Here is an 11,329-nt window from a genome sequence, read left to right as displayed (position 1 = left end):
TTTAAAGACACACCAATTTGGCTGGGAACCCAACAAAACTCAACCGACTTAAATTTACTGTGAACAAGAAACAGCCAATGCTGGATCTCGACAACTACTGGATGAACCGGATTAAAGGACCCGAGAGCCATGAGGGCACTACGAGAGTCAACAACAACTACAAAGGAAGACTGACAATGAGAAAGCAGGAGACGAAGAGCATAGAGAATAGCATAAAGCTCCGCTGTAAAGATGCTAGTCTCCGGAGGTAAGCGACACATATAAGTGCGATCAGGAAAAACAACAGAGTAGCCAACACCGTCTGCAGACTTAGACCCATCGGTGAAAACAGAAACGGAGCGGGAGTGAGAAGAAAAGTGCTCAAGGAAAAGGCGTTTTAGAACCGTAGGAGGGGTAAAAGCTTTAGTGATACGGGTCAAGGATGTACAAAACCGCGGAAGAGGGACTCTCCACGGGGGCAAAGGAGGAACAACACGAGGAGAAACATTAGAAATATGAACGGAAAGAGAGTCCTGTAGGCGAGATAACCGGACAGAAAGAGGGAGGTGGTGAAGAGGAACAGGAACCGCAGGAGGGGTAAAAGTTAAAGCATGACAGAGGCGAGAGGAAGGATGTTGTAAGGACCGTGCAAGATAGCAAAGACAGTAGCGATCACGGCGGTCTTGGAGAGACAGGAAGCCAGTGTCAACATACAAGCTAAGGACGGGAGTCGAACGAAAGGCACCAGAACTGAGGCGCAACCCAGTATGGTGCAAAGCATCAAGACGGCGAAGAGTAGAAGGAGAAGCAGACGAGTAAGCAGGGCAACCATAATCGAGCTTAGACAGGACGAGAGAGGAATGTAAAGCAAGGAGAGTGTGCCTATCTGCCCCCCAAGAAGTATGGGACAAGACCCGAAGGAGGGTAAGGGCCTTAGAGCACTCAACACGGAGGTAAGAGATATGGGGAGACCAAGACAAACGAGTGTCAAGGAATAACCCCAAAAGCTTCGCGGAATCTTTGTACTCAAGGGAATGACCATAAAGTGACAAAGAGGGACGAAGAACGACCCGTTTCCGCGTAAAAGTCATGGCACAAGTCTTAGAAGTAGAGAACTTGAAGCCATGATCGGTGGCCCAAGACGACACGGCATCAATTGCAAGTTGAAGCCGGCGCTGAAGGAGAGGCGAATCATCACCCTGACAGCAAAGGGTAAGATCATCGACATAGAGAGCGGAGAAGACACCTGAAGGAAGAGAGGAAAGAAGACCATTGAGGGCAACTAGAAAAAGAGTAGTGCTCAGAACACTACCCTGGAGCATACCTTCGTATTGCTGAAAAGAGGCAGAGAGAGCGGTACCAAGGCGCACCCGAAAGAAATGACGAGAGAGGAAGCTGCGGAGAAAGAGAGGGAGACGACCACGAAGGCCAAAAGAATGAAGTTGAGATAGAATATGATACAGCCAAGTGGTGTCGTAAGCCTTTTCCAGGTCAAAAAGGACGGCAACAACGGAGGTCTTCGCAGCAAAAGCAGTACGAATATAGACCTCCAAGTTCACCAGGACATCTGTCGTGCTGCGGCACTTGCGGAAACCAAATTGAGAAGGGGAGAGGAGGTGATGGTGTTCCAGGAACCACATCAGACGAACGTTAACCATACGTTCAAAGAGTTTGCAGACACAACTTGTGAGGGCAATAGGGCGAAAGTCCTTAGGGGAAGTACCCAGAGACCCCGGTTTGCGAACAGGGAGGACAACGGCATCGAGCCAGTCCTCAGGGACTGACGACGACTCCCAGATCTGATTATGCAGACTTAGTAAATACCGAGACGTGCACGGAGGGAGATGGCGAAGCATCTCATAATGAATACCATCGGAGCCTGCCGCCGTAGAACCGCAGAGGGCCAGGGCAGAACGAAGTTCAGAGAGAGAAGGGGTCATTATAGGGAAGCTGAAGACGAGTGCAGAAATCTAAAGGACGAGACTCAAGGACAGGTTTACGAAGAAGGAAAGATTGGGGAAGATGAAGACCAGAGCTAACAGAAGAAAAGTGGGAACCCAGTACGGAAGCGACCTGCAACGGGTCCGCCACAAGAGTATCATGGAGGTGAAGGACCGGGGAAACATCGGGAACGAACTTACCCGCTATCTTGCGGATACGCTTCCAGATCTGGGCTAGAGGAGTTTCGGACGTAATTGTTGAGACATAAGATGCCCAACATTCACGTTTAGCCGTACGGATGGCCCTACGGGCCACCGCACTCGCTTTCCGAAAGAAAAGAAAAGAATCGGTCGTCTGCCTACGGCGGTGCCTCTTCCAGGCTGCACGCTTACAGCGGACAGCCCGAGCACAGTCCGCATTCCACCAGGGAACGCACTTCCGTGGACCCCGAGAGGAAGAGCGAGGAATAGAGCGGAGGGCAGCGTTGAAGACAGTGTCATGAAAAAGGAGGAGAGCGCGAGAGAGGCAGAAGGGAGAGGTCAGAGAGAGCAGCACTGAGGGTAAATAGGGTCCAGTCCGACTTAGCAAACTACCACCTAGGGAAAGAGAGGGAAGGGCGAAAAGAGAAAAAGGAAACAAGGATGGGGAAATGATCACTTCCATGGAGGTCACCAAGAACCTGCCACGTGAAATCTAAGTAAAGAGAAGAAGAGCAGAGAGAAAGATCAAGACAAGAAAGGGTGCGAGTCCGAGAGTCCAAATCAGTGGGCTCACCAGAATTCAGAAGAGACAGGGAAGAAGAGAGGAGAAACGTCTCAAGAAGGCGACCCCGGGTATTCGTCAGAACGTCACCCCAAAGAGAATGACGACAATTGAAGTCACCCAGCAGGAGCACAGGCTCCGGCAAGGAGTCTAGGTGGTGTTTCAAATCAGGAAGAGAAAGTGGGACACTCGGGGGGAGATAAATGGAACAAACTGTGTACCATTTTCCCACAAAGATACGAGCAGCAGAACAATGGAGAGGCGAAGGAAAAAGTAAAGGAACAAAGGGAACATCAGCACGAATTAAGAGAGCAGAAGAATTAGAAGCCCCAGCAACGGCTGGGGGGGAGGAGAGAAAGGAATAGCCACGAAAACGACCAAGACGAGCACCAAGCATCGGCTCCTGGAGACAGACACAAAGGGGCGAAAACCGCGAAATCAGAAATTGGAGTTCAAGGAAATTGGCGTAATAACCTCGAATGTTCCATTGAAGAATGGACAACGACGAGAAGAGAAAGGACAAAAACAGAGAACAAGGAAGAAACAAAGGCGAAAGAGCAACAGAGCACATTAAAGAATATCAGGGTCGGGATCAGGGTCAGCAAAGTCAGGGTTAGGGGGCATGGGTAAACTGAGCAAAGACGGAGGGAAGGAAACGGGAGAACAGATCAGAGGTGGGCGGGCGGGGTACAGACGAGGAGGAGGAGGAGGAAGAGGAGGAGACAACGGAGAGGAGCAGTCAAGGACAGCAGCAGGAAGAGGGGGAGTAGAAAGAGGGGAGCGCACCTCAGCAAGGGCAGCAACCGAGAGGGAAGCGGGGGCCAAAGAAACCTCCATAGCAGGAACAGGGGGCGCAACCACCGAAACGGGACGGGAAGGAGCAATACAGTCAGTAGTAGGGGCCGAGGAAGAAAGCGAAGCCTTCTTGCCCGCCGGAGAGGAAGGAGAGGAGCCAGGCTTACGCTTCTGACTTAACCCTTCAATTGCGCATCGCATCATATGATGCTTTGACCGACTTGCAGTAAATTGCGCATCGCATCATGTGATGCTTTGGAGTACTACGCAAGATTTAAACGGCCCGCAGATACACGGGGTTATCTTGAGATGATTTCGGGGCTTTAGTGTCCCCGCAGCCCGGTCCTCGACCAGGCCTCCACCCCCAGGAAGCAGCCCGTGACAGCTGACTAACACCCAGGTACCTATTTACTGCTAGGTAACAGGGGCATAGGGTGAAAGAAACTCTGCCCATTGTTTCTTGCCAGCGCCTGGGATCGAACCCAGGACCGCAGGATCACAAGTCCAGCATGCTGTCCGCTCGCCCGACCGGCTCCCCTTCGACCGGCTCTGGGGTTCACCACACCTTCATCAGGGCTCTTGTAAACAGACCCCATTTTAAAAAAAAATCGTGGGCCAAATTCCCGGGTGTGAAGGGCCTCAGTATTGAGTGAACAACCAAGCCTGACGCACGCAGCATGAGCTCACAGCACTGCTGTTCAGCTTGTGACCACAGCATCGCCTAAAAATGCCATAATATACTTGTTTATGCTATTATGTAGCGATGATATTATTACAGAAGACCCCTGACTGTGATAAAACTGACCAGGGTTCTGATAATAGCAGGATTGAGGTGATATTTAGCGCTGTGCGCCATGGAGGGAGGAGTAATGCTGTGGGAGGGAGGGTAGTGGCGATGTCTTCTGACTGTGTGTGGCCACCTTTTATTGACTGCACTCACTATACCAGCTTAGTGGTTCGCTATGGTGAACACAAATGTAGATACTTATATATTCACCAGTCTCCGTGGTGTAGTGGTAAGACACTCGCCTGGCGTTCCGCGAGCGCTATGTCATGGGTTCGTATCCTGGCCGGGGAGGATTTACTGGGCGCAATTCCTTAACTGTAGCCTCTGTTTAACGCAACAGTAAAATGTGTACAGGCATACCTCAGAATAAGAGTTTAATCCGTTCCTGGAGACGCCTCGCCTTCCGAAAAATCGCATTCCGAAGTTAATTTCCCCATAAGAAATAAAGGGAAATGAATTAATCCGTTCCTGACTACCCCAAAAACCCCACATCAAACTAAATTTTTATACCTAATTTACCTAATTCATCTAAATAAACCTACAAAACTGTGTTCCAGTTATTACTTACCTTGCTGTCGAGTGCTGTAGGCGTATGGAAGATGGTGAGGAGGGGGGAGGAGGAGAGGAGTTACTGTTTGGAAGGGGAGTCCCCTTCCATAATCACATCACATAACCCCATGCCTTGTAACACTATGGATACCACTTCTCTTTCTAAATTTTTCAAACCAGCCCCTGCTTGCCTTAAACTCTTTCTTATCTGCATCACTCGTTGCAGGGGTATTCTTTAGAAGGTCTTCGTGCAACACCCTGGCTTTCTCACAAATAATGGCCTCCGAAACACTATCACCCCTCAACTCCTTGTCGTGTATCCAAATTAATAACAACTTTTCCACTTCTTCAAGTATTTGTGGTCTTTGTGCCGTTAATGTTCTTACTCCTTTTGCCACTTTAGCACCCATAATCTTATTTTTCTTCTTAAGTATAGTGCATATTGTTGATGTGGCTTTGTTGTACTGCCTACAAAGTTCAACAACACGTGTACCGTTCTCATGCTTCCGAATGATCTCTTGTTTCTCCACTATTGTCATCCTCACATGAGCTTTCTGGCCTTTATCCTTACCACTGGCTTTCTTGGGACCCATGGTGAGATATATAATAACAAATTGTATAGACAAATCACCAAAAATCCAACAAAACACTGAAAATCCGCGAGAAGAATTGATGTGGGGGTAGTCACTGAGCGCGAGACAATGGTAAACTGAGGGGCGGCGGGGCGACGATCGCCGAACCACCACGCGCTAGGTCGGCCTGTACGCGTATCAACAAACTCGCGTCCCGAAGTAACCCTCGCCTTCCGAGACAAATTTTTGGAGTAAATACTGCTCGCCTTCCGAAAACCTCGCATACAGGGACAATCACATTCCGAGGTACCACTGTACTTGGATGAAAAAACGATTCTTCGCGGCGGGGGACCATAGGATTAAGGACTTGCCCGAAACGCTACGCGTACTAGTGGCTGTACAAGAATGTAGCAACTCTTGTATATATCTCAAAAAAAAAAAAAAAAAAAAAAATTATATATATATATATATATATATATATATATATATATATATATATATATATATATATATATATATATATATATATATATATATATATATATATATATATATAAAACACGTGTATAGAGGGTATAAACAGCAAGAGTAGGTTGGGAGCCGCCATTTTGGTGAGGGCGGTGGCGTTATCTGCACGACGCCACCGTGCAGACGACGGTGATGTTTACTGGTTACCACGATGGTCTTTGGGCACCATACCAGTTTACTTGTACAAGTATGGTGAATAAAACAGGTAGATATTTATATATAATGTGTGTATATAGCGTAATAACACCACAAATAGTATTGTTGGAGGAGAAATATTAGTGCGTCTGGCCTTGAGGGTGGCAGCCATCAGCTGACTGTGTGAGGTCCTACGTCTTTGTGCCTTTACTCACCATACAAGCTTAGATGTACAGTTATAGTGAACAAAACATGTAAATACTTATATATAACATCTGTATATAAGAGCAAAAGCAGTATTGTGGGAGGAGAATGTGGGTGATTCAGGTGACTTGAAGGAGGGCGTGATACCTGGTTGATGGGGTTCTGGGAGTACTTCTACTCCCCAAGCCCGGCCCGAGGCCAGGCTTGACTTGTGAGTTTGGTCCACCAGGCTGTTGCTTGGAGCGGCCCGCAGGCCCACATACCCACCACAGCCCGGTTGGTCCGGCTCTCCTTGGAGGAATAAATCTAGTTTCCTCTTGAAAATGTCCACGGTTGTTCCGGCAATATTTCTTATGCTTGCTGGGAGGACGTTGAACAACCGCGTGTACTTGTACAAGTATGCTGATGTTTATACAGTGTTCTCTGATTGTGCCTATGGCACCTCTGCTCTTCACTGGTTCTATTCTACATTTTCTTTCATATCGTTCACTCCAGTACATTGTTATTTTACTGTGTAGATTTGGTACTTGGCCCTCCAGTATCTTCCAGGTGTATATTATTTGATATCTCTCTCGTCTTCTTTCTAGTGAGTACACTTGGAGGGATTTGAGACGATCCCAATAATTTAGGTGCTTTATTGCGTCTATGCGTGCCATATATGTTCTCTGTATTCCCTCTATTTCAGCAATCTCTCCTGCTCTGAAGGGGGAAGTGAGTACTGAGCAGTACTCAAGACGGGACAACACAAGTGACTTGAAGAGTACAACCATTGTGATGGGATCCCTGGATTTGAAAGTTCTCGTAATCCATCCTATCATTTTTCTGGCTGTCGCAATATTTGCTTGGTTATGCTCCTTAAACGTTAGGTCGTCAGACATTATTATTCCCAAATCCTTTACATGCTGTTTTCCTACTATGGGTACATTTGATTGTGTTTTGTACTCTGTATTATGTTTAAGGTCCTCATTTTTACCGTACCTGAGTACGTGAGTGGCTAGCTGGTACACGGCGGTCACTCCTCGTTATTTTTTGACTCATAATAGCAACTTAGTGGTTCGTTATGGTGAACAAAACATGCAGATACTTATATATAACCTGTGTATATAGTGTAATAACCGACAAAGTATTTGTTCACTGATTGATGAACATAATTGAATCAATAATATGCACACCATATTTATGAGTACAGCGATGATTCACTCATTTTATTATATAAATATATCAAACTACACACTATTGAATAATATTACAGCAAAAAAACTACAAAAAGTCAATCAGAGACATTGAAATAATTAGGTAATTATCTCTTTGTGGCAACTCCGGCCTGACAGCTGGCGAGCAACAGACTGCCTGGGACGCACGCTGAGTCAGCACCTATAATTTGCCAGACTTCCCCGCCCTATAGCGGGCAATATATGCCACTTACGATTTTTTTATTATTTTTCCCATGATCAGTGAACACAAATTAACAGGTTTACTTTAATTTGTACAATATGAATTAGTAAATATGGAAGATTGTAGGTACGTCAGCGCCTAGCCTTGACCCGTGGTAGGTCAGGTACGTCGCCGGACGAAGTAGTACCCCTCAAATCTACATGACGTCACTGTCTCTTTGACGGTATGCACCCATGATCTCACCCTTTACATTCATATTTAACCAGACTGGTTATTAAACACAATCTTAGTATTATTGAATTAAATATTAAATGAAAGACTTAAATTCCTCTACATTACTGAAGTATACACGAGGGAGGGTGGAGGATGGGACGACCATTCCTTGGGCGACCTGACCCAGCCGGTGTTGCCACATTTACCCTAATCATCTGCCCTCGAATGAAAGAAAGGGACTTGATATTTTACTCCTACATGACGTTAATTAAATCTACATGCTTGACAACAGAGGTTATTCTTTACAGTTACTTTAATGCATGAATTACTCAAAAGGATACTTTAAAAACAAGGAGAGCTGGCGGATCTGCACATACACCACTGTCCTAATCCCCGAGGGGGTGACCTCCCACACTTCCAAGTCAGGTCCACTCCTCTGCCAGTAACGTTTGCTAGACCACGTGACCCCCATGTAATATTTATGCCAGATCTATAATAAATGATTTTTACAACAAACTAGTTTGTTACATGGTGATGAAATCAAACAAAACAAGCATGGTGTCGGTGCACACGAATTAGACCCGTCCACTCGCTCTGGACTTGAGAGCCGCCAATAACATGAATAATCTCTCAAATGGCAGATATCTATCATATTACAGTATATTTTTGGTTTTATTTAGTTTAGTTTAATTACGATAATAAAGAGTTATTAAAACACCAGTTTTAGAAATGATTTATTAATCTGGAATGTTCAAAGTCATGGGTTACTGAACTATAACGACACAGACGAAAGTGAGTGAAACCTCACTGTAAAGTAAGGTTTACAGTATAGTATTCCCTTATTTGTCCATCTTGTTTCATCACAGAAAAAATATATAAGAAGATTTCAACACATTTGCTAGCTATTCACGCTTCAGCCTTTAAATTAATTTACAAAGATACAGTACAACCTCGATTCAACGTACCCCGATTCAACGAATCTCCGGCTAGTTCGCACACTTTTCAGGCCGAATTTACTCACCCGGTTTGACGAACAATGGTTCGCCGAAGCGAGGGATGTTCGGATTTGCTTACGATATCCAGACAGAGTTCACAGACTGGTGGAAAACTTTCCCATTCTATCACAGATTACAATTAATAATTCTCTCATATGACAAATTGGATCACACAAGTGGATCACACAAGTGGATCACACAAGTGGATCACACAAGTGGACCACACATGTAGACCACAAGTGGTCCACAAGCTTACGATTTTGGGACAGAGTTCACAGAGTGGTGGAAAACTTTCTCATTCTATCACAGATTACAATTAATAATTCCTTCATAAGCCAAGCTGGATCACACAAGTGAACCATATGAACCAAACACCAGCCAAAATGGTCCACACAAACACCAGCCAGTGATCCACACAAGTGAACAACTGAGTTTCCATGATTTTTGTTCACTGATTTGGGGCACACGTATCTTTGTACATTAATTTAAAGGATGAAGCATGATTACCTAGCTACATGTGGTAAAATCTCCTTATAGACATTTTCTGTGATGAAACAAGATGAGTGAGGGTGGACAGATAAGAGAATACTGTACTGTAAACCTCACTTTACAGTGAGGTTTCACTCACTTTCGTCTGTGTGTCGTCATAGTTCAGTGACCCATGACTTTTGAAAGTTTCATATTAATAAATAATTTCTAAAACCAGTGTTTAAATAGCTTTTTATTATCCTAATTAAACTAAACTAAATAAAACCGAAAACATACTGTAATATGATAGACATCTGCTCTTTGAGAAATTACTATATGTTATTGGAATAACTCTAGCATGAGTAGACGGGTCTAATCCCTGTACACACACCATGCTTGTTTCATCCCTCCCTTGCTCTCTCCATCCCTCGCTCTCTCCATCCCTCGCTCTCTCCATCCCTCTCTCCATCCCTCCCTCCCTCTCTCCAGCCCTCTCCATCCCTCCCTCCCTCTCTCCATACCCCCCCTCTCTCTCCATCCCTCCCTCTCTCCATCCATCCAGAATTGAAGAAACAAATCAAGTTAAAAAAAGTTAACTGGGTCAGAGTTAGGGTTATCATCGAGTCGGTCCCCTCACCACCACCGACACACCTCCCCCACCCCTACAGCCCATACACACACACACACCCTCAAATCATCCATCCTTCCATCCCTTCCTCCATCCTTCCATCAATCCATCTCCATCCTCTCCATCCCTGACTCCCTCCCAGCCTCTGCCTGCCTCCCTCCCAGCTTCTGCCTGCCTCCCTCCCTCCCAAGCTCTGCCTGCCTGCCTCCCTCACTGCCTGCCTGCCTGCCTGCCTGCCTGCCTCCCTCCCTCCCTCCCTCCCTGCCCATCCACCCACCAGTCAGCCATCACTGACACAATGAGTGCATTTGGAGCCGACATGGTGCACGGATGTTCCTTGATTGTGCCGATATGTCCAACAAAGTTGCGGAATGCCTCTTGACAAATCAAAATATAGTGTTAAAATTAAAGTTGCAGTAATTTTAGTGTACAATAGTTTTCATAAACTTTATTGTAGTACTCAACATACAACAGAACTACTCAACACAGTGTTAACGGCACTACAGTATGTATTTACTGTACAGCATTCACAACTCCATGAGACTTCAAGATGGACTTAACTCCAACAATAAGGTAAATAACAAATGTAACAGTATTTGTTAGTAGAGTAATAATATATAGGTACAGTATATAATATGATAATGCATTTTTATTGTCTACAAGAAAAATAAAGACACTGATGCCAACGCCTCCTGAAGGTCACCTCTTGCAAAGAATCCAACGAACTGGGGTCGGTCCCATATAGTATGTTGAATCGAGGTTGTACTGTACGTGTGTCACAAATCAGTGAACGAAAATCAGTGAAACTCAGTCGTTCATTTGTGTGGACCACTCTGGCTGGAGTTTGGTTAACAGTATCGCTCGCTTTGGACACCGATCACGTCCACTTTTTTTCTCTCGAGTCCTAGCCGTGGACAGGACTCTAGTCCACTTCAAAAATATTTGTATAAAATTCAAAATCGACCTCGGGATAGTTTCAAAATAAGCGCCTTTAGAGTGCGCACAATTTTATACCAAAATGAAATATGCAACACAAAACTTGATGTCAGCACCCTTGAATGATTATAAATACGTTTTTGGGTCTAAATTTTAAAATTAAAATATCTGTTAAAATTCCAGTTATTTCTCTATTATTATGAGACTATTTTTAAAATGCGCACCTTTATATTGCGAACAATTTGATACCAAAACGAGCAATGTAACACGAAAATTGATGTTATCAAACTGAACGAGTACACACATTAAGTTGTGGTGTGCAAATTGGTGCTCATTCACGGGTAACTTTAGGCTTTGCTGCGGGGAGTCTCGCCAGGCTTTTGGATGTTATATGCATATACACCTGTAGGGAATTTAATTGCGAACACAACGATACCAAAAC

Source organism: Procambarus clarkii, chromosome 47 (genome assembly GCF_040958095.1).
Source record: "Procambarus clarkii isolate CNS0578487 chromosome 47, FALCON_Pclarkii_2.0, whole genome shotgun sequence".
Taxonomy (NCBI): Eukaryota; Metazoa; Arthropoda; class Malacostraca; order Decapoda; family Cambaridae; genus Procambarus; species Procambarus clarkii.
Note: the sequence above shows the minus strand (reverse complement) of the source record.